General features: G+C 38.7%; 1 protein-coding gene across 1 annotated transcript in view; it reads left to right on the top strand.

Moving 5' to 3' along the window:
• Positions 1 to 16153, top strand: part of LOC131971407 (acid-sensing ion channel 1A-like) — a 76786-nt gene that overhangs the window by 7512 nt on the left and 53121 nt on the right. The window lies entirely within an intron of this gene.

Consider the following 16153-nt stretch of genomic DNA (forward strand, 5'->3'; position numbering starts at 1 on the left):
TCTGCAGCTTTCTAGAGAAAAGCTCAAACAACTTGCTCAACACCGCGATTCTTTTGGTCCTGAACAATACACCTGCCATGACATAGTAACTTTACCAGAGCAGCATTAGAGTTTGTACATCAGTTGCTAAATGTTGGCTATTTGGGACCAGGCTTTTTCTGGGAATAATAATGTGTATTCTTAAAGTTTGTCCTAAAGCACATTGATAGACGCTTCCTGTATATAATTTCTCTATCAAACATAACACAACGTTGCTAAACTCCTTTACATCAAGTTCCACAACTATGGTTTGTTATTTAACTCATAAGAACCCATGGTGACACCCTTGTAACAAACACTTTAAATCTTCTAGAATCTAAGATTAAAGCCATTTAACAATTCTAACCCATTAATAGGGTGTCATGTATTGCATTTAACTTGTTCTGACCATATTTCCTGTCACAATTTTTTCATATATGTTATGGAGATGCAAACAAAAAGGCAAATGGTTATTTGTTTTTTTTTTATTATTAATGTGTTACTTAAAAACAAATCTGACAAATAATTAGTTGTTAAACAGCACTATTAATGTCACAATTTTGATAAATATTGTGGAGATGCAAAGAAAAAGTCAAATTTGTGTTTCTGTAAGCAGAAAACGTCTAGTCTATTTATTTTCAAAATAAGAAATATTATGAACACAAATACCATAAACGGCCAATGTAACATTTATGTCACGTCACAGATCTTTGACATTTAGGGGTAGTATTTTTTCTAAAACGTCATAAATGTGTTCTATGTGATCAACTTGGTCTGTGGTATATCCCCCATAATTTTCCTTTAAGGATATTTGGCTCTGGGTTCTTATGGGTTAAGCTGATGTAACAGTTTTAGGGTTAGATAGTTCATATTAATACGCCTCTATATGAACAAGCCTGTTATTGAGCCAATTGGAAAGTGTCGCAAGATTTTAATGCATTTTACAATACTGAATACAGTGCTTTCAATCTATATGACTACCTGGCTTCTGGTTTATGGTATAGTACTTTCTTTAGTTTTGCTTTCTGTTTTGCTGTGGTTTTCTGCTATATTTATGGTTTTCTGCTAAGTTTCATAGTTTTCAAGTTAGTTGTTTGTTTGCCTGCCTGAGTTAGCTGTAATTGCGCTTGTTATTGTTATTGCTCTTAAAAGCCTTTTGTCTCTGGTTTCAAGGGGTGTGGTTTCTAATGCCTATATAATTACTGCTTTTAGCTCAAACACTTAGTGCTTTCAATCTATAGGACTACCTGGCTTCGACATCAGGACCTCAGACAGCCTGTACATCTTCCGCCGCAGGCTGAAGACCTATCTCTTCCAACAATACCTCGGTTAAGCCATGGTCACCTAACACACATATATATATATATATATTTTTTTTAATTAAAAAAAAAATTGCTCTTCTTCTTCTTCTTCTTCTTTTCTATTATTTTCTTCTTTAACATATAGCACTCCTGTAGCGATGACAGTTGGCTCTTAAAGTTATGTACTTACTTGATTCCTATGGTCTATGTCTAGTACCATCAGGTTGAATGCACTTATTGTAAGTCGCTTTGGACAAAAGCGTCTGCTAAATGACATGTAATGTAATGAATTAGTCACACTTGCCTGTTTGGAGTGGGCCTGTTGCCTCTGCAGCTTTCTAGAGAAAAGCTCAAACAACTTGCTCAACACCACGATTCTTTTGGTCCTGAGCAATACACCTGCCATGACATAGTAACTTTACCAGAGCAGCATTAGAGTATGTACATCAGTTGCTAAATGTTGGCTATTTGGGACCAGGCTTTTTCTGGGAATAATAATGTGTATTCTTAAAGTTTGTCCTAAAGCACATTGATAGACGCTTCCTGTGTATAATTTCTCCATCAAACATAACACAACGTTGCTAAACTCCTTTACATCAAGTTCCACAACTATGGTTTGTTATTTAACCCATAAGAACCCATGGTGACACCCTTGTAACAAACACTTTAAATCTTCTAGAATCTAAGATTAAAGCCATTTAACAATTCTAACCCATTAATAAGGTGTCATGTGTTGCATTTAACTTGTTCTGACCATATTTCCTGTCACAATTTTTTCATATATGTTATGGAGATGCAAACAAAAAGGCAAATGGTTATTTGTTTTTATTTATTATTAATGTGTTACTTAAAAACAAATCTGACAAATAATTAGTTGTTAAACAGCACTATTAATGTCACAATTTTGATAAATATTGTGGAGATGCAAAGAAAAAGTCAAATTTGTGTTTCTGTAAGCAGAAAACGTCTAGTCTATTTATTTTCAAAATAAGAAATATTATGAACACAAAAAATACCATAAACGGCCAGTCTAACGTTTATGTCACATCACAGATCTTGGTTTTGATTTAGGGGTAGTATTTTTTCTAAAACGTCATAAATGTGTTCTATGTGATCAACTTGGTCTGTGGTATATCCCCCATAATTTTCCTTTAAGGATATTTGGCTCTGGGTTCTTATGGGTTAAGCTGATGTAACAGTTTTAGGGTTAGATAGTTCATATTAATACGCCTCTATATGAACAAGCCTGTTATTGAGCCTATTGGAAAGTGTCACAAGATTTTAATGCATTTTACAGTACTGAATTAGTCACACTTGCCTGTTTGGAGTGGGCCGGTTGCCTCTGCAGCTTTCTAGAGAAAAGCTCAAACAACTTGCTCAACACCGCGATTCTTTTGAGCAATACACCTGCCATGACATAGTAACTTTACCAGAGCAGCATTAGAGTATGTACATCAGTTGCTAAATCAGGGTATCCGCGGGGTCTTGAAAAGTATTAAAAGGTGATAAATCAATTTTGGGAAAAATTAAGACCCTTAAAAAGTATTAAAAAAGTATTTTCACAACTTTGCTAAGTCTTAAATTTTGAAGGTATTTTTTCTCAATTCGCTGTCCAATATTTTGGGTCCTGAAAACATCGCAAGCGTGTGTGAATTTATTTGTTTCATTAAAAAACAAAGTCAAGTCAAAGTTTATTTATAGAGCACATTTAAAAACAACCTCAGTTGACCAAAGTGCTGTACAGTTATTAAAATAGAATAAATCATACACAACTGGGTATAAATAAAAACAATAAAAAGAATAAAATACTAAAAACAGTAAAAACAATAGAATAAAATAGTAATAAAAACTCAATCCAAAACAGAGTTAGAGATACAAAAGACAAATAAAAGGGTAAAAAAGTAAACAAGAAAGCCAAGGATTCTTGCCTAGCTGGGACTGAACGCCAAGGAGAATAAATAGGTTTTTAATAATGTTTTAAAGATGAACAAAGATGAACCGGTACATGAAAAAACTACTCTCTTGTGGATGCGTTCAGAAATTGTCTCCGAGAGCTCCAGAAATGGCGGCGTCCAACACAGCTACGCGTACCAAAACTTCGGAAGTTTGGGAGCATTTTAGCCTGGATACGGCGAATAAAAAAATTAATAACTGATGTAAATGGTTACATATTGAAGTGGCAGTGAGGTATTAAAAAGTATTGGTAAGGTCTTGAAAAAGTCTTAAAAAGGTATTAAACTTCAGGATTCCTGTATATACCCTGTAAATGTTGGCTATTTGGCACCAGGCTTTTTCTGGGAATAATAATGTGTATTCTTAAAGTTTGTCCTAAAGCACATTGATAGACGCTTCCTGTATATATTTTCTCCATCAAACATAACACAACGTTGCTAAACTCCTTTACATCAAGTTCCACAACTATGGTTTCTTATTTAATGTTAGCAACTTAAGAAATCTGTTCTCTTATATCATTTAATATATGAGAAGGTGTACCATGCTAAGAAGCTTATATTACAGTGATTCCCAATTGACGTTCCAAAAGTAAACCCCATAATCTGAAGCATGGCAAAAAGTAATTATTGACTCCTGAGGTAAAGTTGGAATTGTTAAAATAACAGACAGGGCGAAGCAAAGTTTGGCAAAGAATGTTGGCCCAAAACCAGCACTGAAAGTATTCATCAACAAAGGTACAATTTAATCCTGTTTGAGTTAACTTTTCTAGAAATTACTTTACTTAAAAAAGGAATGATGGAGGAACTTTTTTCTTTCTTGTGTAGTTCCTTCATTAAACTTCTCACAACGAGGTTTTTGTGAGTAACCAGGTCAGGATATCTGGAAAATGCATTTCTGTTGAGCTTTGCAAAAACATATTTTGGGGCTTTAAACACCACAAGCAGAGTGCCATCTAGTTCCATTATATTTGAGAAAATGCCAATCTCTCCAACATTCGGCAGCTCATATCAAAACAAAGTAGACTGATAAATAGAACTCCAAGCAAGAGAAAAAAAATGTGAATTTTGAGTTTAGGGTGAACTGTCGCTTTTAAATATTAGTGTTATAAATTCCCTTTGTGACCAGAAAATACACCCTATTAATCTGTTTATTTGATTATATTAATATTGTTGATTTAATCAGGTTAATAATTATATTTAGGCACTTTTTAGTTCAGTCTGTTTGAGTCGGGCAGTTTACAGGGCAGCTATGTTTACGTTCGGGGTCCTTAGAATCAGCATGTGTTGAATAAGTGTGTGTAATGACCTGCTGCTGAAAAATTTAATATAAAGAAGTTTAAGTCAAAACGGTGTCCCAGCACAACACTTTCCCCCTATAGTTCTTTAATAATTAGCATCTTCAGGAGGAACAAATGCCTTTGGAGTTGAGCGCTACAGAAAGGGATATCCAAAGGTATTATGTGGGCCGATTAACACTTTTGGTGTTAAAATTTGGGTCTTTAATTGGATATTGTTTGTGCAAAATGTAGAAAAAAATATGGAATATCAGCAGCCTTATCCTTTAAAATACAATCAAATAAAAAACATGCAGCCAATTTTATTTGTGGTTTGAATAGTAGAGTGCAAAGAACACACCCTGTATAAATCATAGGATTATCTATTTATAGTGAGTTAAAGAATGATGAACCCCCCTCAGCAAAAAGAGCAAACCTCTGAGTGAACTGTAGGGAAAAGACTTGTCGTTTTCTGACCTGAGGATACCTGCTGTGTGTTTGTCTGTGGATGCTGCTGGTTTGAATCAAAACCCCATCTGATGTAAATATGTCTCAGTACATGTTGTGCGAGCATGTACAATGTGTCTTCTATTCAACATTCATAATACAGCATCAGAAATGCACTTCTATGAATGATTCTTCTTTTTCTAGTTTTATGATGATAACATCAGGGTGTGTTGATAACAGTCTGCGTCTCGAATTTGTTTTGAATCTGTTCCTGACGAATCCTTGTTAAAATTTATGATCAAACATTGTTTTGAGCTTCTTATTTATTTAATAGAATCCCCACAGCTCTGAAAGCCATCTACCTTTTCATCTTTTTATTATCATTCTCTGCAAAAACAAGGGAGGGGCGGCATTGTACGGCAATGTCCTTTGTAATTAAACCCATGTGGGGGAGAGATGTGGGATAATGCAGTGAAGCTGATCAAAAAATGTGTTTTAACACCCCGCTGACATTATATATATGTGTGAGTGACTGATGCTCATGTAAGTTTTCCCTGCAGCAAAAAGTGGAGTCTGTAATGTCACCGCCATAAAAGCCTGCTGTTGCTGCTGGCGCACCCAGACACCGTTGCCAACGGTCGCTGGCACAAGACGTGGTTTTTAATTTGGAGCGGAACATTTTTCATTCCTCACAGCAGCCTCACTGAAGAGATTGGATTAAGTTTAATGGTAGTTTATCTTTCCACACGAAGATTCCTGTTTATCTTGGCGGACATCTGTGGTTGCAGATCCTCTTCCACATATCATAGCATCAAGTGGTTCTTACCTTTATTTAACCAGCATAGTTGACTAAGAACAGGCTGGCCTAAGAGATTTATTTTTGGTGGGGGAACATTAATACACACATTTATACACAATGACACCAAAGAGAAGCTCTACAGGCCGCCACTTACTGTTGCAGCTGCACTGAAGTAGCTTTGAAGTGATATTTTCTGCTTATGGGCAATTTTTACTATTTTTCCTCAGTACGCAGTGAAAGGAAAATGACTGTAAGCTTTTTTATGTTTCCATATGCGGTTTGAAGTAGTGATATTAGTCTGGATCAACTCAATTATTAGATGTCTCTGGTAGCAGGTACAACTCTTTAAATTTAGAATTACATTTGGCACTTTTGTAGACGTTTTTATAGTTCTGCATGGTCAGACAGCTGCCTACATTAATCGAGTCTGGCTTCAATATTGTGAAGAAAAAACTAAACTATAATAGATTTGATCAAATGTTTCTGTAGTGCACTGCCAAAACCTACTAAAACATCTATTTAACATTTAGATAAAAGCTTTATTCCACTCATTTCAGTAAGTAATTCAGTGAAAATGAAAAGTTCATTGCTGTAAAGACAAAACGAGAGCATCATTGTGAAACAGAAGCGGCACAATAAGCAATTTATCTTGATTATATTGTTTTATATTAATAAACATTGGAAGCTAAAATTGTAATTGAAAATAAAGTTAGATTAATTATAGTTACAGCCTTATATTAACTATATTGAGTCACAGTAATCTACTGTATTAGGTTTCTTTCCTTAATTTCCTTCTTTCTAAATAATACAATTATACCGGCTGAACTCCATGTACTTTTTTCAGTTTTCTGCTTTTTTCAACGCCCTGGCTCGCTGACTGTGAACTGAACCATCGTTAATGAGTTGTTCCATACTATGACAAGTCAAAATGTCTGCTGTGAAAAAAGGTTTATTAAAACTACGTGGGCCGAAACGACCTTTCAGCCCACAGTCCAGAAACACAACAAGGCCTTTAATGAGACTCTTGTCCTCAGAGTAAGGTGAGAAAACATTGAATCCCCCAAACAGACACAGTCCCTCGCACTAAGAGGATGTGAAGAATGTGGTTCTGTGGCACTTTAATGATGTCCTAGTTGTTGGTCTCGGGCAGTGCTCTTTTCCTAAACCCAAATATTGCATCATGACTTTTTCCCTAATATGATTTGAGACAGCTTTCTGGGTCTGAGCACATGCGCCCAAACATTTGCTGCCTCAATAATTCATTTCAGCAGTGGAATATGAAACGCACACATTTTAAACATGTAAATAAATGTTTATCTGGTGTGTGTGTGTCTGTGTGTGCGTGTGTCTGTGTGTGTGTGTGTGTGTGTGCGTGTCTCTGTGTGTGTGTGTGTGTGTGTGTGCGTGCGCAAAGTCCTTACACCCACTCAACCATCTTATTGACCTTTCCGTGTTTTTTCTACTTTGAGGGGGATGGATAATTTATGTAATAGTTAATTTATGTAGCTCACAAGTCCAAGACTGTTTCTTAAACTGCCCCCACCTCCTCCGCTCAGCGCTCTACTATGATAGAGCAATTTCTCTTCTCTTTGAAGAGCAGTGCGGTGTTCAGGAAATTGCATCTGGCCAGAACAGTGGCAGCAGAGAGGTGTTCCCCCTGGAGAGGTTTAAGGCCTTTATTTCTCCCGTCTCAACTTCCCTTTGTTATCTACATCACCGCACAGCTCCAGAAAACTGGAAAATGCACTTCCTTTGAAGACCGTCTTTGATGCATTGCATTGTTAATCTTTTCATTGTTTCATTGCAAAGTGCTTGATGAATAAGAAAAGAGGTATATCCCAACTGACTGTTCTTTGTAAAAAAGATCAAAAGAAGAAAAAAAGAGGCTGATAAGAAACTATTTCTGGCCATTTGTGATAGGAATACAGATTCAGCACTCAGCTGAATTGACAGGATCACTTTTTTTTTTTACAAAAATTTCATACCGTATTATATGGAAAACAAAAAAGTGATTCTGCACCTGCGCCATGCCTCGAGGGTAGATTTTTTCCAATTGATGGCACGCACAGAATGTTGACAAAACCTTGTCACATCTTGTCACAGAATCACAAATGGACCTGCTCATTTCGCTGCATCTTCACGGCTAATATTTCCTTCTTTCCTTCCTCTGCTCAGGCAGAGTTTAATAATGTACCAGTGTGATGAACAGCAGCCCATGAAAAAGGCATTAAGTACAATATTGGTTTGAACAGTTGTTCGCATAAAAAGAAAACCCTAAACCTGATTGTATCCAATTAAAAATGAGACTTATGACAGGATTCTTGTGAGATTTTAAACTTTAGTTCTTCTGAAGAATTCTTATTCTTCCGACCAAAAATGATAAAACTAGCCTCTGATGTCTCTTGGGCAATATAGAGGCTATGAGAGGGGTAGGGGTGGGAATTAAGATCCAATCTAAGTTCCAAATTGTCAGATTCATTGGAATCGTATACTCTGCATTTAATGATAAGGAAGGAGGTCAAACTAATCGTCTATGAGGCTGGAAACCTGAAACAGTCCAAAGCAACAGTATGTGTGAAAGTAACAGTTTTGACATTATGTCTATGTATTGTTTGTACTGCTTGTGCCTCAAGAGGAGGTAGTGAGTTACTGAAGTGTCCAGTTGGCCCTCAGAAAGCCAAAAGAAGTTTTAGCACATTTAGCAGCTTTACATCTAAAAATAAAAAATTAAGACCAACACCTGAACTAAGATTCTGCATTTAAGAGACTACTGCGAATAGACAGGGCCCTGGAGAGTCTAGCTCCATCCCAGCGGACATTACATGCTCAGCAGAAGTGGCGATGTGATCTGGAGTCAGGGGTTTGTTCTGCACGGAAGACAGTGCAGCATCTGTGGGGTGACTGGTAATCTGCAGTCTCATGTCGTCCAGCTTGACCTTTGCAAGAAACACGTTCGGTAGAGCAGGTTTATGCAGGGCTGCTTTTGGCCTCACTTCTGCTTCCTCTCGCATCACCACCTGTGCCTTTTCTCTGCCAGGCTGTTGTTCTCTGTGTGCTCTGCTGAATGAGTAATCCCCAATGCAATGGAGCAAGTACCTGTCATTTGCAGCAGTCTGGGAGTCGGTCTTAGTATTAGGCCCCGTTTACACGAGGACGCTCGCGGGTAAAAACGACAAAATATTTTACCGGAATTGCCTTTCGTTTAGACGGTGACGGTGTTTTTGGCTTAAAGACGCAAAAATCTGAAACCACCCTCCAAAGTGGAAAAGTTAAATCCTCTCCTCCGTAGCGTGTCGTCTACACTGACAAGACACAAAACTCTGATCTGATCTGCTCACGTCACGTATGTGTTTACGTCACATATATGCTCCAGTACAGAAAAATAAACAAACGTGGGATTATTTCCATGGTGGGACCTTCAAGCTGCTCTGGCAGCTCTAATAAACTTACAGGAGTCTTTCCACCAAATGTACAGGATATGTACAGATAGTATTAGTGAACAGAGAAGGATCTGGAATTACCTCCATCACATTCTGGATGCAGCAATTGGTCGGAGGCGAGCCGGACGGCTGTGAACGAGACCTGGGAGATCTAGTGATGGTGGAGAACTTTGTGGAAGGAGTAGCTGATGAAAATGTGTGGCGGGAAAACTTCTGCATGCCCAAAGATGCTCTTATCGCTTTAAGTGATGCCGCCTGGCTGCATACAATAGAATTTTACACACTTTTGCGTCACCGTATGCAGCAGATTTCCTCCCGAAAATGCTCGTCTAAACGAGGAATAAAAAGTGAAGACGCGACGCCACTTTTGCGTCTTCTGTTCAGACCGTCCTCGTGTAAACGTAGCCTTACTTTGAGGTGTAAAGCTGCTAACTGTTAGAAAGTACCAAGCCACAGAGCCTTGACTCTTGAAGTTTGCTGTATATTTTTGAGGAGAATGCAAGGTTTACTGTGTGTCTATCTATACACAATTTTGAAGTGTCATCTTGTTTTTTTGGAGCATGTGGCCTGTTATTACACATTGAACCTTTAAGCTAACAAGCTGTTCGCTGGAGCCTCATAATAACAGAACAAACATGAGAGTGTCAATCTTCTAAACTAACTCTCCACCAGAATGTGAATGTGAAATCCCTAAAATGTAAAACACCCCATTACAGCTTCAAAGCAAGAAAGCAGAATTGTTTTTCTCTCATTGTTGATGTTGTGGTTTCCATCAATTTTACATGATATTCCTCTGCTGATTGATTTCATTTTATAAGGCAGCGAAAAAGAAAACCAATCAGACTCATGTGAAAAGTAAATTGTGTTCCTTAGCTCAGAGAAGCACTTTGAGAAACGGATAAATGGCTTCAGCAGTTATTACGGAGTTATCGAAAGCACCCAGCGCTCCCCTTCTGCTCCTCAGCAGTTGCAGAAAATCATCACTGCTAATTGGACTCGGAGGTATTTGTGAAGTAGACGTCAAACTGTGCTTATTTAAAAACCCACTCACCAGTGAACTCCAGTAAAGTAGAACAGAGCTAGAGTCCCACTCGTGACGAACGCTTGCCTTGGTCTGATGCTTGGCCCTTTTTATGTTTGTCAAACTCTGGCTTTGACAGCTCTACCCGGGGAATAGATGTGTGTCTGCGAGCTCCCAGCACACTGCTGCCGTGACAGTAGTGTTATAATTTCTGTACCCTGATCGCTGCTGTCATGTCTCAAGAAGGCAACATGCATTTGTAGATTTTGTAGACAAAATGTGAGACATGCTGTACCTCAGAGAAGAGACGAGAATCACTGCATATTGTATCACTTATTATCTGTAAGCTGTGCCGCTGTAAATATATAAGAAATTACAGTATGTGCAAGAAATACAGAAAAATATAACCCTGAAAAGGCCATTTCTGCATACTTAAGCTTGTAAATTCTGTTTATCTTCATTATATTACTAACTACCAGTTCCCAAAGCATTGCAGTTTTAAAAAACTGCTCATAGTTGCATAATGCAGCAGAGAAGTAAATTTGACACTAGAAAATATATGTAAAGGGACTAAACATTTGGATTACTTTTCTCAACTTTCAGGAAGTCAATTTTCAAACTGTACTGCCATGAACTGAATCCAATGACTGTCTGAATGGTAGGAAATATAAAATGTATGGTATGCTTTGGAAAAATGGTCAGCAGTATAAAATATACCCCAACCCTCTAGGTATGGAATATACCATACAAAACCACTGCTGTGCTCCTTTGGAATCCTGAATACGGTTTCATTTCTGCACTCAGTGGAGTGCAGGATTGCAGCCACAAACACGTCTAGTGCTTCTTCATGTCTGGTCTCTAGTTAGACTGCTGTAAAGCTCTCATAGTGATGGTCTTTAGCCAACCTGAACTCTCTAAAAGCAACCCAGAGGGCGACGATGAGCTCAGATGTCTTTGACAACTCGGGACGTGTTGGGAGCTGGAAAAGAACCAGACTCCTGGGGGTCGGGTTGGGGGAGCAGCCCTTCTTTTCCTCTGGCAGGAATACACTTAGGCTTGTATTTCCTCTGGGTTTTGTGGCCTGAAGCGACAGATGTGAAGCACAGCCACCACCCACATCGCCCAGCGGCGTGTGGGTCAGCACAGCTGCGCTCCAACATCCTGGCTGCTGAACCTGTCGCATCCTCCTGCGCTGAGCCAGCAAAGTTATGTCACCCCTCGGTCACAGTGTTTATCCTCAGTTTTTCCTCTCCCTCTCTCTCCCTCTCTCCCTCTTTGCTTAAGACATTTTCTGCATTCCTCCTTCGTCTCAACCCCTGCGCAGTACATCCCTCACATCAGCCCCCATGGGCATGACAATCCTCATTATGTTTTCATGTCGTGCTCTCTCCTCTCCTCCTCTCTCCCTTTCCCTCCCTCACTCTTATGCCCTTCTCTTTGTTCTTGTAGTTCCCCTTTCACTTCCTGCCTTAGGTTCCTTGAGTTTTCAAAAAACAAAAAAACAATAAAAAAAAAAGTCTGAGGAGACAACATGGTCTCACAGAAATCCGTGAAATAGCCACGGATTTCGCTTAACTCAAAATCCGTGGAATAGCCACGGAATCGCTCAAATTTCCGTGAAACTGACACGGATTTCGCTACAATGCAAGTTAATGACAGTCATATTTTTCTGGCGAGATCTTCACCACAAAGTGATTATGTACATTCACTGAGTGAATATTTAAAAAATAAAACATATATTTCTCGCTAGAAATGTGATCAAAATCAATTTTTATGCAGAAACAAAGTCAAAATATTAATTTTTTCACTAAAAATGAGAGAACTGTCCGCCATGTTTTTTGTTCTGACCGCTGGGACCTTGAAAGTCACGTGACTTGGAAACACCAATGGGAAAACTTATTAACTGTCTTTAACTTGCATTGTAGCGAAATCCGTGTCACGTTCACGGAAATTTGAGCGATTCCGTGGCTAATTCACGGATTTCTGTGAGACCAGGTTGGAGGAGAGGATAGGTGGAGATATTTTACCTATGCAGGAAATCCCTTAAATGTTTCCCCACTGTGATAAACGTATGAATACACTTAGAGGATTAAATTAATTTTCGCCCCACGGTGCTGAACGAGGGGTATTTAGTGCTGACCACCTCCAAAGACTGATTGAGAGGCAGAGTAACCACATTACCCAGATCAGCAGGTGAATACTCAGCGCTCATAATGGAGAGTAATCCTGTACATGAAAGTCAACTGTCAGCAGCGAGACTGCCAAACGCAGCAGGAGAGCTTTAGTGCAACTTTATCGAGCATATTTCGAAACAGGAACTTTAATAAACATGCACCTCTCTTACATCCCGGCAGATCAAACCCATGATGCAGACAACTTTAAAGCAGTGATAAATGACAAGGCTGCCAGCATGTCACTACAGTTATTATGTGAAAGGTGATGAGACCTGGCCAAGACTGCAGCTTAAAAAGTTACAGACAACAATAATAACCGCAAGAAAACATTGAATATATAATAACATGTCAAAATTTTAATATACCGGCACACATTAAGAGGTATCAGCCATTTTATTCGCTGTACTTATGAGAGCTTTAAAATCAGGCAGAGAGACCAATTCTCTTAGTTTCATGTCTTTTTGAAGTCTATTCCAAGTGAGTGGAGCAGAGCAAATAAAAGTTCCCAGTTCTGTTCATGCACTTAAAACAGACAATAAGACTATCTTCTGATCTAGACTATAATACATTCAGCAATTTCTGAGCAATTAAAGTGCAAATGCATGATAAGAGTTTACCCAGAATGGCTTTATGGGTGAACCAGTACCAAAGACTAAGTCTATGAAAGGTCAGAGAGTAAACCGTACAGTGTAGCAGAAACTCTAAATACCTTTCCAGAAAACCTAAATTAATGGGCGTTTCCTGCTCTTGATGATGCACTAAACTTCCTCCTTCTAGTATTTAAAACCCCTCAGTTTCTCTGGTCTAAATGAATGTGATTCTTTATTGTCTTTATGGTCTATTGTCTTTATTGGTCTATAAAAAGGAAACAGTTAACTGAATAAATTCCCAATGGTGGCAGGTGGCACCGTTTAGGGTAGCCTCTGCCACCAGTATGAATGTGAGTGTAAATGGATGAATGACCGCAATCTGTAGTGTAAAACGCTTTGAGTGGTCGCAAAGCGACTAGGAAAACGCTATATAAGTGCAGGTCCATTTACCATCCATTTAAGAGGGAGATTTGGTAAAAATAAGACTTTCCCCTACCATTACAGCAGATATTTGGTGTATTGAGACAATTTTCAGTAAGGTGCAATTAAAAAATCGCAGAAGAAGAGGGTGTAACAAGATGGTTTATTTGAAAGAGCGTAAGTCACACCTCAAATGGTAAAAACTGTCACACCAACATGCATGTATTATTTGTGTATTAATTAGAAGAACAACAAAGATTTTATATCACAAATGCCTGCTGAGATTTTCTGTCAAAAGTCACTTTTTTTCCCCGGGCTGAAATGAAGCCAACGCAATAGTGCATGAATCCAATTCCAGTGTAAAAATAAAAATGTTTACAGCCTGGTACAAGGTTTGGCATGACAGCATGACAGGGAGCTGAATTTTTATATAACTCACTCGTTGAAATTATATTTAGACTTAGAATTATGCGTAATTAATTAAGCATGTGGCCACTTGGAGTGACAGGTGGGTGCTTTCAGAGTGTGGAATGTTCCAGCAACCAGTCTTCATTAAGCCCACCTCAGTTCTACCTCTTTGCACAATTTATTAATTAATTTAATTTAAGTGTGAGTATGGTTTAGTGAGACAGAGCCAGAGCCAGCCACTCTCAGCTCCATGACGGCTTTTCAGAAACCTATGGGTGACGTCACTTAGACTATATGCATGTATGTGCAATGTTTTTATGTAGACATTTAAAAAGCACATAAAAAACACTTTTTTTCTCTCACTTTCTCCATTTCTGCCTCTTAATCACTTACTTTGTTTCCCCGTATTGAAAAAAAAACCTCTTGTTTAATGCCTTTAGAGAAATCTCACCCCACAAGAGCTAAGAAACCAACATGGTCTCACAGAAATCCGTGAAATAGCCACGGATTTCGCTTAACTCAAAATTCGTGGAATAGCCACGGAGTCGCTCAAATTTCCGTGAAACTGACACGGATTTCGCTACAATGCAAGTTAATGACAGTCATATCCCGTGGCTATTGGTTTGTTCCAAGTCACGTGACTTTCAAGGTCCCAGCAGTCAGAACAAAAAACATGGCGGACAGTTCTCTCATTTTTAGTGAAAAAATCAATATTTTGACTTAGTTTCTGCATAAAAATGGATTTTGATCACATTTGTAGCAAGAAATATATGTTTTATTTTCTAAATATTCACTCAGTGAATGTACATAATCACTTTGTATGTTGGAATAGCCACGGGATATGACTGTCATTAACTTGCATTGTAGCGAAATCCGTGTCAGTTTCACGGAAATTTGAGCGAATCCGTGGCTATTCCACGGATTTCTGTGAGATCATGTTGAAGAAACAGAAGTTTTTTTTAAAGACTAGTAGGAGGAAGTTTAGTGCATCATCAAGGGCAGGTAAAGGGAGGAGAGAGGATGGAAGGAGGCAGCAGGCTTGCAGTTTTGTCACGAAAAGCAAAAATCAGCTTTCACTGGGAGCGGGATGTCCAGATTGATAATCTGCAATCACCGAGCTTCAAAACATTCACAGTTGTTTTAGCATACTAATGGCCCAATCATTCTCTTCAATCTCTTCAGTAACTCCCACTTTAATAACCCCAAACAGATCTGCTCATCTTAAACCCCCTGAGATATCTTCTCCCATGTTGTGAAAGGGCAGACAGCCACACAGCGTCTCCATGACTCCAGCTGGTTTCTAGACGGATCACTAATGCTGCTCAAGCACGCTCTATTTGCCCGGGCCTGAGTGGGGGAAACGCTTTTTATGAAGACATTTCGGACCGGGGAAGAAGGAGGGAGGGGGAGGGAAAAAAAAAAGAACAGCAGGGCTGAAAATAGCTTGGGTTGGCTGCACTGCTCTGCACATGGTTTATTTATCCTGAGGATTAGTGCAGGTGACTTCAGGGCCGGGCTCTGTGTGGGCTGAAGGCAGGCAGGCAAAGGGCTAGCTGTGACTCAGACTGCTGGATGGAGTTTAGGAAGAGGAGACAGAGGAGGAATGATGCTGCAGTTCAGACTGCCAAGCTCCTCTGTACTCATCTGACCCCTAATCAGGCTAATTGTGTGTTTCCAGAGGCTGGCTGGGAAATACAAAGGCCTTTGATAAATGTGACAGGGAGGCTGGGTAGTCAGTGGCAGGAAGTAACTAAGTACACTGTAACAACTTGCTGTAAGAAAACAGCCAAATTGTGACAGTAACATACTGTTTTCCATTAAAAAGGTAGGTAACACTTTCTATGAAGACTACATCTATAGTGCATTATGAGCACATTCATAGTGAATTATAATGCTCATTATAATCAATCATAATGCATTATGACTGCATTCATAAACACATATAAAGCTTCATGATGCACTATATCAACAGTTATAAATATAGCTTATAATGACTTGTAAATCCAAGTGTCTTATGAGTGCTCTTGACTGGTTATAAACTACAGGCTGACTGATGAGGCTTATAATACATTACAACTACTCATACCCCTCTATACACACACCTCAACAATCAATTGTTATAAGGACTCATAGGATGCCATAAGTATAAATAAATGATCAATGTATGCTTTAAGTAAAGTGAGGTTCATATAGACGCATCTATAATGCAGTATAGCTAATCATGATGTTTCATTGTTGGCGTTAAGTAAAGTGTAACACATTTTCATGCATTTAAAAGAAGCTATGCTGCATCATAAGTCATTATTTAT

This window comes from Centropristis striata, chromosome 5 (genome assembly GCF_030273125.1).
Source record: "Centropristis striata isolate RG_2023a ecotype Rhode Island chromosome 5, C.striata_1.0, whole genome shotgun sequence".
Taxonomy (NCBI): domain Eukaryota; kingdom Metazoa; phylum Chordata; class Actinopteri; order Perciformes; family Serranidae; genus Centropristis; species Centropristis striata.